Source organism: Pseudophryne corroboree, chromosome 8, assembly GCF_028390025.1.
Source record: "Pseudophryne corroboree isolate aPseCor3 chromosome 8, aPseCor3.hap2, whole genome shotgun sequence".
NCBI lineage: Eukaryota > Metazoa > Chordata > Amphibia > Anura > Myobatrachidae > Pseudophryne > Pseudophryne corroboree.
The window spans coordinates 337930113-337944059 of NC_086451.1; the positions used below are offsets into that span (position 1 = coordinate 337930113).

The 13947-nt window shown below is 43.4% G+C and overlaps 1 pseudogene; it reads left to right on the top strand.

Annotated features, from left to right (window-relative positions):
• The first annotated feature begins 424 nt into the window (after nucleotides 1-424).
• LOC134953377 (5S ribosomal RNA) lies at nucleotides 425-544 on the top strand (annotated as a pseudogene).
• The last annotated feature ends 13403 nt before the right edge of the window (nucleotides 545-13947 follow it).

A 13947-nucleotide genomic window follows, 5' to 3' on the forward strand; every position in this document is an offset into this window, starting at 1 on the left:
CAGCAACAGGTTTGCTACAATTGTTGCCTGATTATATCCAGCTGCACACTTGCAGCAAATTGCTACTCAACTATCTCTGTGTGCAGTATTTTCTGCTGTGGTGGCGTATGTGGCATAAATTATTTGAGGCCTCATATATTATATACAGCAACAGGTTTGCTATAATTACTGCCTCATATATTATATACAGCAACAGGTTTGCTATAATTACTGCCCGAGTATATATCATCATCATATCCCGGATTTCATATGCTAACTGTCCTTAATGTAATTTTGTTTATGCATTATGACTAATATTGCTACAAATTCATTTTCATGGGCATGAGATAAACTCAAATACTAAATACACGACTGATTCAGTTCACCTCTGATATACAACTCGATCGATACGGGTATTGGGAATGACTGAACGGGCAGATTAAGAAATTGCGGACATACCCCGCTGGAGATGCCCGATCTCGTCTGATCTTGGAAGCCAAGCAGTGGAGGGCCGGGTCAGTACTCGGATGGGAGACCACCCTGGAACACCCTGGTACTGCAAAATATTCTTCTGCCCGATCTAGAGTGATCCCTAATAATACCAATTGGCATTCGGTTCTGTATGACCTATGATTCAATTCTCTACGACTATTTAATCCTGAATAGGACTGCTGTAGAATAAATGATGGTCATATATTATACAGAGGTGTTACTGTTATCTCAGTAAAACCAATAGCCCAAATATTTGATCTCCGGTCCCTATTGTGGTATCGAAAACCACATTAATTGCACAAAATATAGTGTTATATTTTCGCGTAGCTACACTATCTTACATATAACTCACTCCTACAATTATATTTCTAATGAATTAATAAAATTATGTTTTATCAGAATTGATTAATATAATCCTCTGAATTGAGTGCTCCCACACAAGAGTCTACTTTCCAACTTTTCTTCTTTGTTGGGTTTTCTTTGTTGCTAAGATACACTCTCAGAGGGCGGCAGCCTAGCGTGTGCAATGCTGCTAAAATCTGCTAGCGAGCGAACAACTCGGAATGACCCCCTGTATTCTTTCTTTTACTATAGAATGGGAGGATGTAATAAATACATTTCAGTTCACCTAGGAAGCTAAGAATCATTATATATGTCTGTCGTGTGTGTACTAACACAATACACTTTCACATTCTGCAGTACAATGGAGGTCATTCTGACCTGATCGCACGCTGCCGTTTTTTGCAGCGCAGCGATCAGGTCACTACTGCGCATGCGTATGCACTGCAATGCACAGGCGCATTGTACGGGTACAAAGCGGATTGTTACTGTGTGATGGATTTAATGAAGAATCCATTTGCACAGCCAATCACAATGAGATTGACAGGAAGAAGGCGTTTATGGGTGTTAACTGACCGTGTTCTGGGAGAGTTTGGAAAAACGCAGGTGTGTCCAAGTGTTTGCAGGGCGGGTGTCTGACGTCAATTCCGGGACCGGACAGGCTGAAGTGATCGCAAGGGCTGAGTAAGTTCTGAGCTACTCAGAAACTGCACAAACTATTTTTGTACCGCTCGGCTGCAAAAGCGATCGCACCCTTGCACAGCAAATATACACTCCCCTGTGGGCGGCGACTATGCGTTCGCACGGCTGCAAAAAGTAGCTAGCAAGCGATCAACTCGGAATAACCCCCAATGTCTGCCAATGAAGGGAAAACATCCTGACTTGAGAATCACATCACAAAATCAGCTGTGGATCAATAGATCAATAATGTTATGGTCGACAGTCATTAGGTCGACATTAAGTGGTCAATGTGCATTAGATTGACAGGTACAGAAGGTCAGCAGATGAAAGGACTACAATGCTTAAGGTCCACTAGTACAAAAGGTTGACAGAGTGAAAAGGTTGACATGACAATATTAGAAAACAAATTGGCAACACATGTTTTTTGGGCCAAATCGTGTATATATGTATACATGTTATGTGACCGCCATTAGTACAAACGTTTACCCTCACAGGCTCGGATTGCTTGCCACCCTTCAGGCAAGGTGGCTTGCTCCACTCCATTTCACTCGCCACAGGTTATTATTCTTAATAGATGTCTACGTGGATAGTAAATCTAGCAGGTGTTGAAAAAATTTTTGAAAAAAACACAAGCCGACCATTTTTGCGTCAACCATTGTCATGTTGACCCTTTGTACCTGTCGACCTTACGCACTGTCGGCCACTTATCTGTCAACCTTTCGTACATGTCAACATTTTATACCTGTTGACCTAATGCATGTCAACAATATGGTGTCAACCTATTGACTGTCGACCAATACATAGTCAGTCTATCATCCGGATACCAATAAAATGAATGTGGTCATTCTATTAATGGCCCTCATTCCGAATTGATCGATAGCTGCCGTTGTTCGCAGCGCAGCGATCAGGCAAAAAATCGGCCCTTCTGCGCATGCGTACGGGCCGCAGTATGCACGCGCCAAGTACTTTCACTCAAAACTATGCAGTTTTACACAAGGTCGAGCGACGCTTTTCTGTCGCTCTGTTGATCGGTGAGTGATTGACAGGAAGTGGGTGTTTCTGGGTAGTAACTGCCCTTTTTGTGGGAGTGTGCTAAAAAAAACGTAGGCGTGTCAGGTAAAAACGCAGGCGTGCCTGAGGAAACGGGGGAGTGGCTTGCCAAACGCAGGGCGTGTTTGTGACGTCAAAGCAGGAACTAAAGTGTCTGCAGTGATCGCAAGGTAGGAGTAGGTTTGGAGCTGCTCAGAAACTGCATGAAAATTTTTACGAGCAGTTCTGCTAACCTTTCGTTCGCACTTCTGCTAAGCTAACATACTCTCCCAGAGGGCGGCGGCTTAGCGTTTGCACTGCTGCTAAAAGCAGCTAGCGAGCGATCAACTCGGAATGAGGGCCAATAATACAAGTTAAAAGTATCCTCCTTCTCCTGTGAAAGACTCAACTCTTTGAAAAGACTGTGGCAGAAATAAATCCCCAGCTCGAGCCTTTCTAATGCCACAGGCAGTGGTCATTTCTGTTTCATCTGGGAGTTACACCTAGAGCCGTAACTAGGTGTGTGCAGAGAGTGCTCTGCACACAGCGCACCTGTGAAGGGAGCGCATCTTGCTCCAAGTCCCCGATTGGCCACAGCAGGCAGCACTGGTGATGGAGTGTACCCCGCTGTGCTGTGGGGTCAGCCGCGAGTCAGCCGGGAGCCAGGACACGAGGAAGAGGCAGCAGGCAGCAGGACAGCTTTGGAGTGGTGGGGGGTGAGGAATATTGACAGGACTGGAAATGATGAATGCTTTCTCTGTTTTGGAGGTGACAAGTAGCCATCACCTCACATAGGATCTATTAGATACACTACCTGACAATGCTTTCAAACCTGCACTGTATATAAGTCTTGGACACACTCCCTATTGCCACCTCTCCAACTACTCACTGCCTACAGCTACACACAGTGGGGTAAATTTACTAAGATTCGTATTTTCCCGTTTCAGGTCAAAGTTCAATCACGAATGACATCGAAAGTGTAAAACTGCAACTTTTTGAATTATTTACGACTAATTTACTAAGCTGTCGTATTCGGGTTTTTCTTTTGTTCCGATGTCGATGTCATTCGTGGTTTTTTTCTATTTTTACGGCAGTGATTAGCAAAACACTGCCGACTTTTTTACAATGAATCTCGGCCGGATCTGTGTGATCCGTGCTGGGGTTCATTTTTTTTGTTTTTTTTTAATTAAACACTGTCAAATATTTAAAAAAAAATTGCGTGGGGTCCCCCTCCTAAGCATAACCAGCCTCGGGCTCTTTGAGCCGATCCTGGTTGCCGAAATATGGGAAAAAAAATGACAGGGGTTCCCCCATATTTAAGCAACCAGCATCGGGCTCTGCGCCTGGTCCTGGTTCCAAAAATACGGGGGACAAAAAGAGTAGGGGTCCCCCGTATTTTTAAAACCAGCACCGGGCTCCACTAGCTGGACAGATAATGCCACAGCCGGGGGTCACTTTTATATAGTGCCCTGCGGCCGTGGCATCAAAAATCCAACTAGTCACCCCTGGCCGGGGTACCCTGGGGGAGTGGGGACCTCTTCAATCAAGGGGTCCCCCCCCCCAGCCACCCAAGGGCCAGGGGTGAAGCCCGAGGCTGTCCCCCCCCATCCAATGGGCTGCCCTGCGGTTGACCTAAAGTGACGTCACCGCTGAGCAGAAAGTTCCCAGCATTGGTTACAATGGAGCGCATAGGCGCAACATTGTAACACTGCCGTGTGCCGCCTGTCACTCAGTACAGGAGCACACAGCCGATCAGGAGAGTGCTACAACGTGGCACTCCCTGATTGGCTGAAGAAACCCACTTAGACATCAGTCAGAGTGGGTTTCTGGCAGTCGGGAAAAGGGGATCCATGTGCAAACATGGGTCCCCTTTTAGTGCGTGGCTCGGGTGTCCGTTTTGTTATTTTTTTCAAGTACGTGGATTACACCTGGATTCCCCGAGGACCCTGGACCCCTGGATCTCGTGAGTATAATTTCTTCAACAGGTACCCCTTGGATTCTACTGGAGAAGAGGACCGACCTGCGTGGGAACATAAGGTAAGTATGTATGTATGTATGTGTGTATGTATGTAATAAAATTATACTTTCACGGTGTGTGTGTCTTGTGTTTTTTTGGGTATTTTTTTAGTAGTAGTACTACAGGTACCAGCGGGCCCGTTTTTCCGCCGCATGCTGGTACTTGTGGTTCTCCAAGTACCAGCATGCGGGGGAGGCTTGCTGGGACTTGTAGTACTGCTACTAAAAACAATATCTTTTCTTTTACAACAAAGGCTATCAGCCCCCCCATCCGCAGCCCATTGGATGGGGGGGGACAGCCTCGGGCTTCACCCCTGGCCCTTGGGTGGCTGGGGGGGGGACCCCTTGATTGAAGGGGTCCCCACTCCCCCAGGGTACCCCGGCCAGGGGTGACTAGTTGGATTTTTGATGCCACGGCCGCAGGGCACTATATAAAAGTGACCCCCGGCTGTGGCATTATCTGTCCAGCTAGTGGAGCCCGGTGCTGGTTTTAAAAATACGGGGGACCCCTACTCTTTTTGTCCCCCGTATTTTTGGAACCAGGACCAGGCGCAGAGCCTGATGCTGGTTGCTTAAATATGGGGGAACCCCTGTCAATTTTTTCACCATATTTCTGCAACCAGGATCGGCTCAAAGAGCCCGAGGCTGGTTATGCTTAGGAGGGGGGACCCCACGCAATTTTTTTTGAAAAAATAAGCACTTTCCCACCCCTTCCCACTGATATACATGCACGGATCTCATGGATCCGTGCATGCCTATCCAATCACGAATAAAAAAAAAAGGTCTGGTTTTTTTTAGCACTTTTTTACGAGTTGTAATTTTTCACGGCAGTGTTTGTTTTTTTTTTGCTTTGCACTTCTTAGTAAATGACCGAGATTCATACTTAAACAGCCGCGTTTTGACCGATGGTGTATTCATTCGTGATTTTTTTCCTAGGACTTCAAAATATTACGAATGCCCTCATCACTGCCGTGATTATTGCTTAGTAAATTACCGAGATGACACTTTGATGAAAAAACGGCATCTCGGTCAAAATCGGGAGCTTAGTAAATTTACCCCAGTGTCTCCAGTAAGTAGTTTATAGTCATGAGCATTGTGCACATTACTGGATAAAGATCTTCAATAATTTTAAGTCTTACTCTTTGGATATGCTAGTCGGCCAGAATCTATATACAGTATATGAACTGTACTTTCCACCCTCCTGTCAAACTGTACCGCCTCTTCCCTTTCTACACACCTGTCTGATCTTATCTCCAAGGACATGTGTGCAAAGTGACTGACAGGGTTTTCATGCTATGCATTTAGTAGGGTTCTCTGTTAGTCACTGTAATGTGCAGAGAGTGCTCTACACACAGCGAGTCCCCGATTGGCCACAGCAGGCAGCGCTGGTGATGGAGAGTCCCCCGATGTGCTGCGGGGTCAGCCGGGAGCCAGGACACGAGGAAGAGGCAACGGGCAGCAGGACAGCTCCGGAGCGGTGGTGGGTGAGTTTTGACGGGGCTGGGAGCGGTAAATGCCAGCTGATCGTGGAAGCCAGGAGGAGCGCAGGGATGATGTTATGGCCATCTTGCCATGGCGATCACTGGGACAGAGATCAGTAATAAGATTTCTGGAGTGGCAATGGAGTGTGTGTTTTTTAGATCTCTGCATGGGTGTAGTATGAGTTACCGGCGGACGGGTCCCTGGAGGCCAGTATACTGGCACCGGGATCCAGACCACCGGCTTGCCGACAGCGGGGCAAGCGCAAATGAGCCCCTTGTGGGCTATGCACACCACGCTATCTATTCTCCCTCCAGGGGGGTCGTGGACCACCGAGAGGGAGAAAAGGTGTCGGTATGCCGGTTGTCAGGATTCCGGCACCGGTATACTGTGCGCCGGGATCCCAACAACTGGTACTGAATACCACCCCTCTGCACAAAAGGGCAGATTTTTAGGGACCCGGACCCCTGTCTGTGATAATGGATCCACTGAGATGTTAAAGTTGAATTAATACAGAAGACAATAAGGGTTAATGCAGGGTACACTGGAATACTTGAACGCAGTCATAGCAGCAAAGAAATGGTAAAAACATCAATTTAACATGTAAATGATTATGTCAGCCAGCCTGGGGGGGGGGGGGGTGGTTAGAATTAATTTCAAAACATGGTGGGCGCCAATGCTGTTTCTTGCACACAGCACCAAAATTTCCAGTTACGGCACTGGTTACACCAGTGCCATTTCAGCATGAGCCTTAAGTCATTGTTTTAGGGGAGAGATGTGCGCGGACCCTCGTGTTCGTGTTTTGGTTTTGCCAAAACTACCCTCAAGTGTTTTGGTTCGGATTCAGATTTGGTTTTGAATTTCTTGAAGCATGCATTTTTTAGTATATGTTTTCATTACTTTGTGCACTTAGCCAAGAGCATGCACAGATCAGTGAGATTCATGCATGCTTCTGTCTGTAAAAGCAAAGAAAGTGTTAAAAAAATAAAAATAAATGCATAACCAGCCCAGGCTCTTTGAAAAAAATGTGTAGGGGTTCCCCCGTATTTTAACAACCAGCACTGGGCTCTTAACCCAGTCCGGGTTTTAAAAATATGGGAGGGAAAAGATGTAGAGGTCCCCCTTATTTTTGGAACCAGCACCGGACTACACTAGCCAGAGCGGTAATGCCGCAGCTGGAGGACACTTTTATACAGGTCCCTGCGGTTGCAGCATCACCCCCCCCAATTTGAGTCCCCTGTCCAGGGTTCCCTGGGGAAGTGGGGACCCCTATAATAAAGGGGTCCTCTCCCTCCAGGCACCCAAGTGCCAGGGATGAAGCCTGGGGTTGTCCCCATCATCCGTGGCCTGTGTATGATAGGCTGATAGCCGTTAATAGTGTAAAAAAATTATAATAATATATATATATATACATATATATATATACACATATATATTGTATTTTGCTGTGGAACTACAGGTCCCAGCAAGCCTCCCCGCATGCTGGTACTTGGAGAACCACAAGTGGGCATTAAAGGGCTCGCTGGTACCTGTAGTTCCTCAATATACAAAATATTCAAATAAACACACAGACACCATGATAGTACAAGTTTCACACTTTCACACTCACTCACTTACATATACTTACCCGGTGTCCCACGAAGCCCCTCGGTCCCCTTGTCCCCAGAGAATCCATTAGGGTACCTGTAAAAAAACAAAACCTATACTCACCTACTCCGGTGTAGATTGGTCCTCTTTGGTCCATGTAGGCATCCACAAGGTTAAAAAAAAAACAAATCGCTATCATACAGAACCATGACGGACTAGTAAAAGTGTATGTTTACACATACACTTTTACTACGCAAATGGAGTCTCTCCATGTGACTACTGTCAGTACAGGGACCCTTCAGCCAATCAGGAGCCGCTGCCATGGCAGCAGCTTCCTGATTGGCTTTGTATTGTGAGGGCACAGCCAATCGCGGCTTTCCCATATGAGTGAATGAAGACACGTGTCTCTATTCACTCCTGTTGTGGGAACCGCTAAATTGGCTTAACCACAAAGGTCAGCCCCAATTGCCTTTGTGGTTAGGTTGGGAAACTACAAAGTCAATTGTGGCTGACCTTTATGGTAAAGCCAATTTAGCGTGTTAAAGTGGTATACACATGGTTAATATTATAATGATCTGATTGGCTCCAAGCCCTGCTCACTTTCACTCATGCTTGTTTCTGTATTGTACCTGTTTCTGAGATATGAATTCAATATATGCTTTGACTAGTTAATGCACCTAAAATTGTGCATTACAAAAAGAAAAACTACAAAGCTGGAATCTAAGGTAGGTACAGACAAACCCCTGATGCTATATCACCAATATTCTGTCTCTTAACCTTTTTGAGGTAAGTATTATGGAATTCACTAGCCCCATTAGAGATCAGACTAGCTCCCAGACTGTCATTTTGTTCACCCCTGGTGTAAATCCTACTTCATGTATCTAAATGATAAACCATCTCTCTTTTGGCCTCCTGTCGCCTCCTAATGGATTCCGTCCTGCAAGAAGAAAGACAAAGATTTGAGCAATCATATACAGAAATAACAGAAGATACTGAGGCGATTTTAGATGGCTAATGCAAAAACATAAGAACAAAGAAAGATAAATATACATATTGTAGCACTTTGAATAATTATAGCAAAAAAACAATAACTTATTTTGACTATTGTTCAGATTGGACCTGTAGATGTTAAAATCCATTGGATTTGTGATATTTGCTTTGATCTAATAAAATGTTTTTAACAGAGAGCAGTTGTATTTTTGTGGTGCTTTAGGGATGTCTGTCTTTATTTGTCAGTGATCAAACTGGTGGACTGTTAAAGACCCTTTGGCTGTGCTCCTGGCCATTAACCCTTACAAGTGAATGGGAACTGCGCTGCAACTGACCACAACTCAATATAAATGAGAACACTCTTGATTAAATGGGAAATGTCATCAAGATCTCCAGATAGTATATTTTTTAAGCTAGGCTAAGACAAACTGAGCTTTAGTGTTAATGCACTGTAAGTGGCTATTTATCATTTTTAACAGTGTTGCTACTGCAGCTCATTTTAATTTTATTTGCATTGAAAGCTTTTGTTTTTTTTCTTCAGCAAAAGCTGGTCACAATAAATTATATAACACCCACTAGAGGCTCTCAAAAGTCCTTGCACCCTAATAAAGTTGCAACAAAATGTTTATTATTCATTTAATAACTTTTGACAGATAAAACGATTGCTAGTGGAAAACACAGGCCCACATTTATCAAGCCTTAAAGAGTGATAAATTGTACGGTGATAAAGTACCAACTAATCAGCTCCTAACTTCCATGTCAAAGGCTGTGTTTGAAAAATGAGTTAGGAGCTGATTGGTTGGTACTTTATCCACGTGCTATTTATCACTCTCCAAGGCTTGGTAAATCTGGGCCATAGGGGGTAATTCAGTCCTAGCAAGCGATTTTTTGCACAGCTGCAATCAGATAGTTGCCTCCTTCTGGGGGAGTGTATTTTAGCTGTGCAAGTGTGCGAACGCATGTGTAGCAGAGTTGTACAAACAGATCTTGTGCAGTCTCTGCGGAGCCCAGGACTTACTCAGCCGCTGTGATCACATCAGCCTGTCCGGGACTGGAATTGACGTCAGGAACCCTCCCTGCTAACGCATGGACACGCCTGCGATTTTCCAGACACTCCCTGAAATTGGTCAGTTGACATTCACAAACGCCCTCTTCCTGTCAATCTCCTTGCGTTCGCCCGTGCGAATGAATTCTTTGCACAAACCCATCGCTGAGCGGCGATCCACTTTGTACCCGTGCGTCGCGGCTGCACATTGCGGTGCATACGCATGCACAGTTTACACCCGATCGCCCGCTGTGCGAAAACGCAGCCTAGCGATGAGGTCTGAATTACCCCCATAGTCTTAACTTCAATTAGTGAACTGACGCCAACCAAAAATATTTCTAGTTTAGAGTGGATGATCATGAAAACGTTTCAAGGATGATTAAACAGTTGATTTATCTAGGCAAGACATGCAGTATTTATTTATAATTAAAAACATTTAAGCTTTTAAGCATTTATCCCAGCTTCAGAGATCCTCATTTCTGTTGAGTACCTATACTTACACTGATACTTTGGATAATATACCTGGAAATGAAATAGAAAAGAGATAAAGCAGCACTCTGTCATACCTGTATTTTTCAAGGTACTATATGCATGGTAAATATGATTCCACTATACAGATATAGTAGAAAGTTTTTGACAATGCTCATTCTTAGCAGTGTGAATCTTTATATATCTTACACAATATAAATAAGAGAAATTTGGTCATATTTTGATTAAAACATCTATGCTTACAAGTCAATATGTGGGGCGGGATGTAATGCCAGCCTGAATTCGGCGGCCATACTGGATGCCGGCCGAACTCTGACTTTTTTTAAAAGGACAATCATGTACAAGGCTAAGCCTTGCCTTATATATGATTGCCCCTTTAAAAAAACATCCGAGTTCAGCCGGCATCCCGCACGGCCGCGGAAATCAGGTGGCATTACATCCCCTCATGTTGCGATATGTTGTGAAATGTAACCGGAGCACAATCAGCAAAATGCCTCATTACAGCAATATTCACAGTAATTAGCTAAGCACTCTGAGTCCTACTGAAGAAATACATTAAATTATTACTAAAATCTACCATAAAAATTATCCCATATTAACTTCTGAAATCTTGAGAGACATTTGAGGTGCCACATCTTGGTAAACCACGGTTGAATGGAACAGGGATGTTCAGTGTTCGGCTTCTCAGTCTGATGGAGGGAGTAGACTTAGCTGGTTATAGATTTTTGAAGTAGAAATGAAAAAAATGTCAATGGCAATATTTTTTTTTCCAAGTAGGAATTTGGGGAGCAGGTAGTTAAGCTTTGACAGAGGATTACCAAAAAATCTGATAACTTGAGATCAGCTCAGTAAAGACTTAAGCCGCATTCGGATAAGTAAGTCTCTCAGTACAAATAACAGTCTGTAGGTGAGTGAGAAAAAAGCCAACAAACAAGAAAAAATATAATTTAAGAAAAGCTTGCGTTTTATTCATGCACCTTTGAAATGTAAGCACATAACCCCACAGGTATTATTCTGGGCCACTCTACGACTACATGAACTAACTAGTGTAAATATACATGATTATAACATTAATGAGTAAATAATATTGACACATATTAATAAGCACCACTGCCACACAAATTATAATTATCATCCTTTCTTTATATAACTCCAACATATTTTACAGTGTTGTACAATCAGACAATGTTACCCAGTCATGTGGTTCCCTGCCAACAATAACGTCTACAATCTACAAGCAGCAGTTCCAACCTTTGGACCACTATTCAATATAAGTTCTGCATTCCTTGGTGAGCAAATTAAGGATAATTATACTGTATATATCCTGTAATTATTTCTGAACAAACACCCACCAACCCCCAGCAAGAGGACTGTGGGGTCCAGTGAGGGTATGGATTGTTGGATCAACTCAACTTAGGTCGACAGTCATTAGGTCAACCATGAAAGGTTGACATGCATTAAGTCGACAGGGGCAATAGGATGACATGGTCATTAGGTCGACATGTACTAGGTCGACATGTCAAAAGGTCGACATGGGTTTTGGACTTTTTTTGGTGTTGTTTTCTTTGTAAGTGACGGGGAACCACAATTAGTGCACCGTGTCCCATCACATGCTTCGGGCAAGGTGCCTCATTCCACTACCGCTGCGCTCAGCACAGGTTACCGTTCCCAACTGTAGTCCACGTGGATCATCAAGTATGAAAAAGTCCAAATAATGAAATTTTTTTATTGAAAAACTAATGTCGACCTTTTGAACTGTCGACCTAGTACATGTCAACCTAATGACCATGTTGACCTATTGACATGTGTCGACCTAGCGACCGTAGCCCTCCAGTGAAATGTGCTCTTATTGGGAGAACTCAGTGATTGTCACAGCTTAGAATTGATTTTCACTGTGATAATGTGCAAATAAAAAATTGCAAACTATGTTCTGAGCAAGAGCTGTGTAGCTAGCTGGGTATACAGAGAAGCCCATGTGGGCAGGGCACAGGGCACTTAAAAATGCGGGCAGTGTGCAGGATTATTGTTTGACCTTATTCCTTTCTCAAAATATATCCCTCCCATGACAGAGGAACATATTGTGAAGCTCTACAAGTAGGGAATGGCCATGTTACAGTACATTGGTGAGGTGCCACATGCCCTGGGGGTGTGCTCAGCATCTCAGGAACCCTGAGCTATTACTAGTGCCTCTCCTTTCCGGTAAAGCTCCTCTTCAATGTTGTTCACACCTGATGCTGGTAGTGCAGTAGTGATAGGCCACTTACAGTAACATACCCCTCAACTGTCATGGGACAAATCGCCTGATCCATGGGACAGTCCCCTTAAATCAATACTGTCCTTACTAAATCTAGACAGTTACGAGGTATGTTGTAAGCTTGTGATCTCTGTCTTTTGTTTTAACAGTCTATCTTGTTTTGTTACTGTGTCTCCAATATAAAGCACTGTGGATAATGCTGGCATGTTAATAATTAAGGTAAATGTTAATAAAAATAATATCTTCTCCTATACATTTGCACTCTCCATAGTTCCCCTACCTTAATTTATTTGGAGGTCAGGCTTTTACTTTAGCTTTGCGACTCTATGGAACTCGCTTCCCCGCACAGTTCAAGAGGCCTCCACTCTAGAACCCTTCAAAAACAGACTCAAGACTTTCCTGTTCACTCACGCATTTCACAAAAGTCCCTTTGATCCCTAAAAAATACAACCCAAATGCTTAGTTCTCTTTTCTGTTAAGCCTATTTTATATGTTCTGTTTTTGAAATGCAATTGTGAAGCACTTTGGGGTAAATTTACTAAAGGTTCTAAAACTGAAAAATGGTGCTTTTGCCCATAGCAACCAATCAGATTCTGTCTACCATTCCTCTGTGACATCTTAGAAAATGATAAACAGAATCTGACTGGTTGCTATGGGGAACTACCACGTTTTGTTTTTAGAACCTTCAGAAAATGTACCCCTTTTGAGTCCTGTTGGGAGAAAATGTCTATAGAAATAATGTTGTTATTATTATTATTATTATAATTATTATTACTCTCTATGGAATGAAAGACACAATAACATTACAGTAAATACATTTCCCCTTAATAGGCAATCAATATATCACACAACAATACCTTAGAAATGTTATATATACACTAATATATTGCTAAAGACTACAGATTTAAGTAACCTGGAGCTCTTCTGATGTTGTAGAACCACAAGTCTCAGCATAGTGGAGAGCTTAGTTTAAGGGAGCCACAAACTGCCCAGTCTCCAGCACTCCATAACATTATATCAGATTATTTACCTCCATTCATTCAATAGCGTTGAGCTGCCAGCTTCCATCTCAGTGTTCTGTATGTTAGTAAAGGATCATTTCAGGGTATCCTGCTGGCAATGAAATTGTATCTTCTAGTAAGTGCTTCTCATTATAAATTAATGGTTTACCTAGCAATCGTAATTTCTATTCTCATACTCTTTGCGTCTATTAAACATGCAGTGTGGTTTGAGAAGCATTTCTTGCAAATCCAAGGATTATCCTCTCCGGCTCTCCCTGTAAAATAATTATATGGTTTCTTCCGTCGCCCTGTCTCTGTTACCATAGGAGCAGACATCTCGCTTATTGGTCTCTGCGGCATGAACCCCAATACAGAGGCTAAAGACCTCCCAGACCCTGTATGCAAAAATAAAGACCTGTTTTTCTAAGCAAAGCACCTTATAATGTTGTGTTATATGAGTATAACCCAGAAGACAGACCTAGGACAAACTGCTGCTTTCCAGCTTTCTTCATCCATATTTCCCATGAGCCTCCACCATTGACAGAGGATTCTGGGAAATGCAGTTT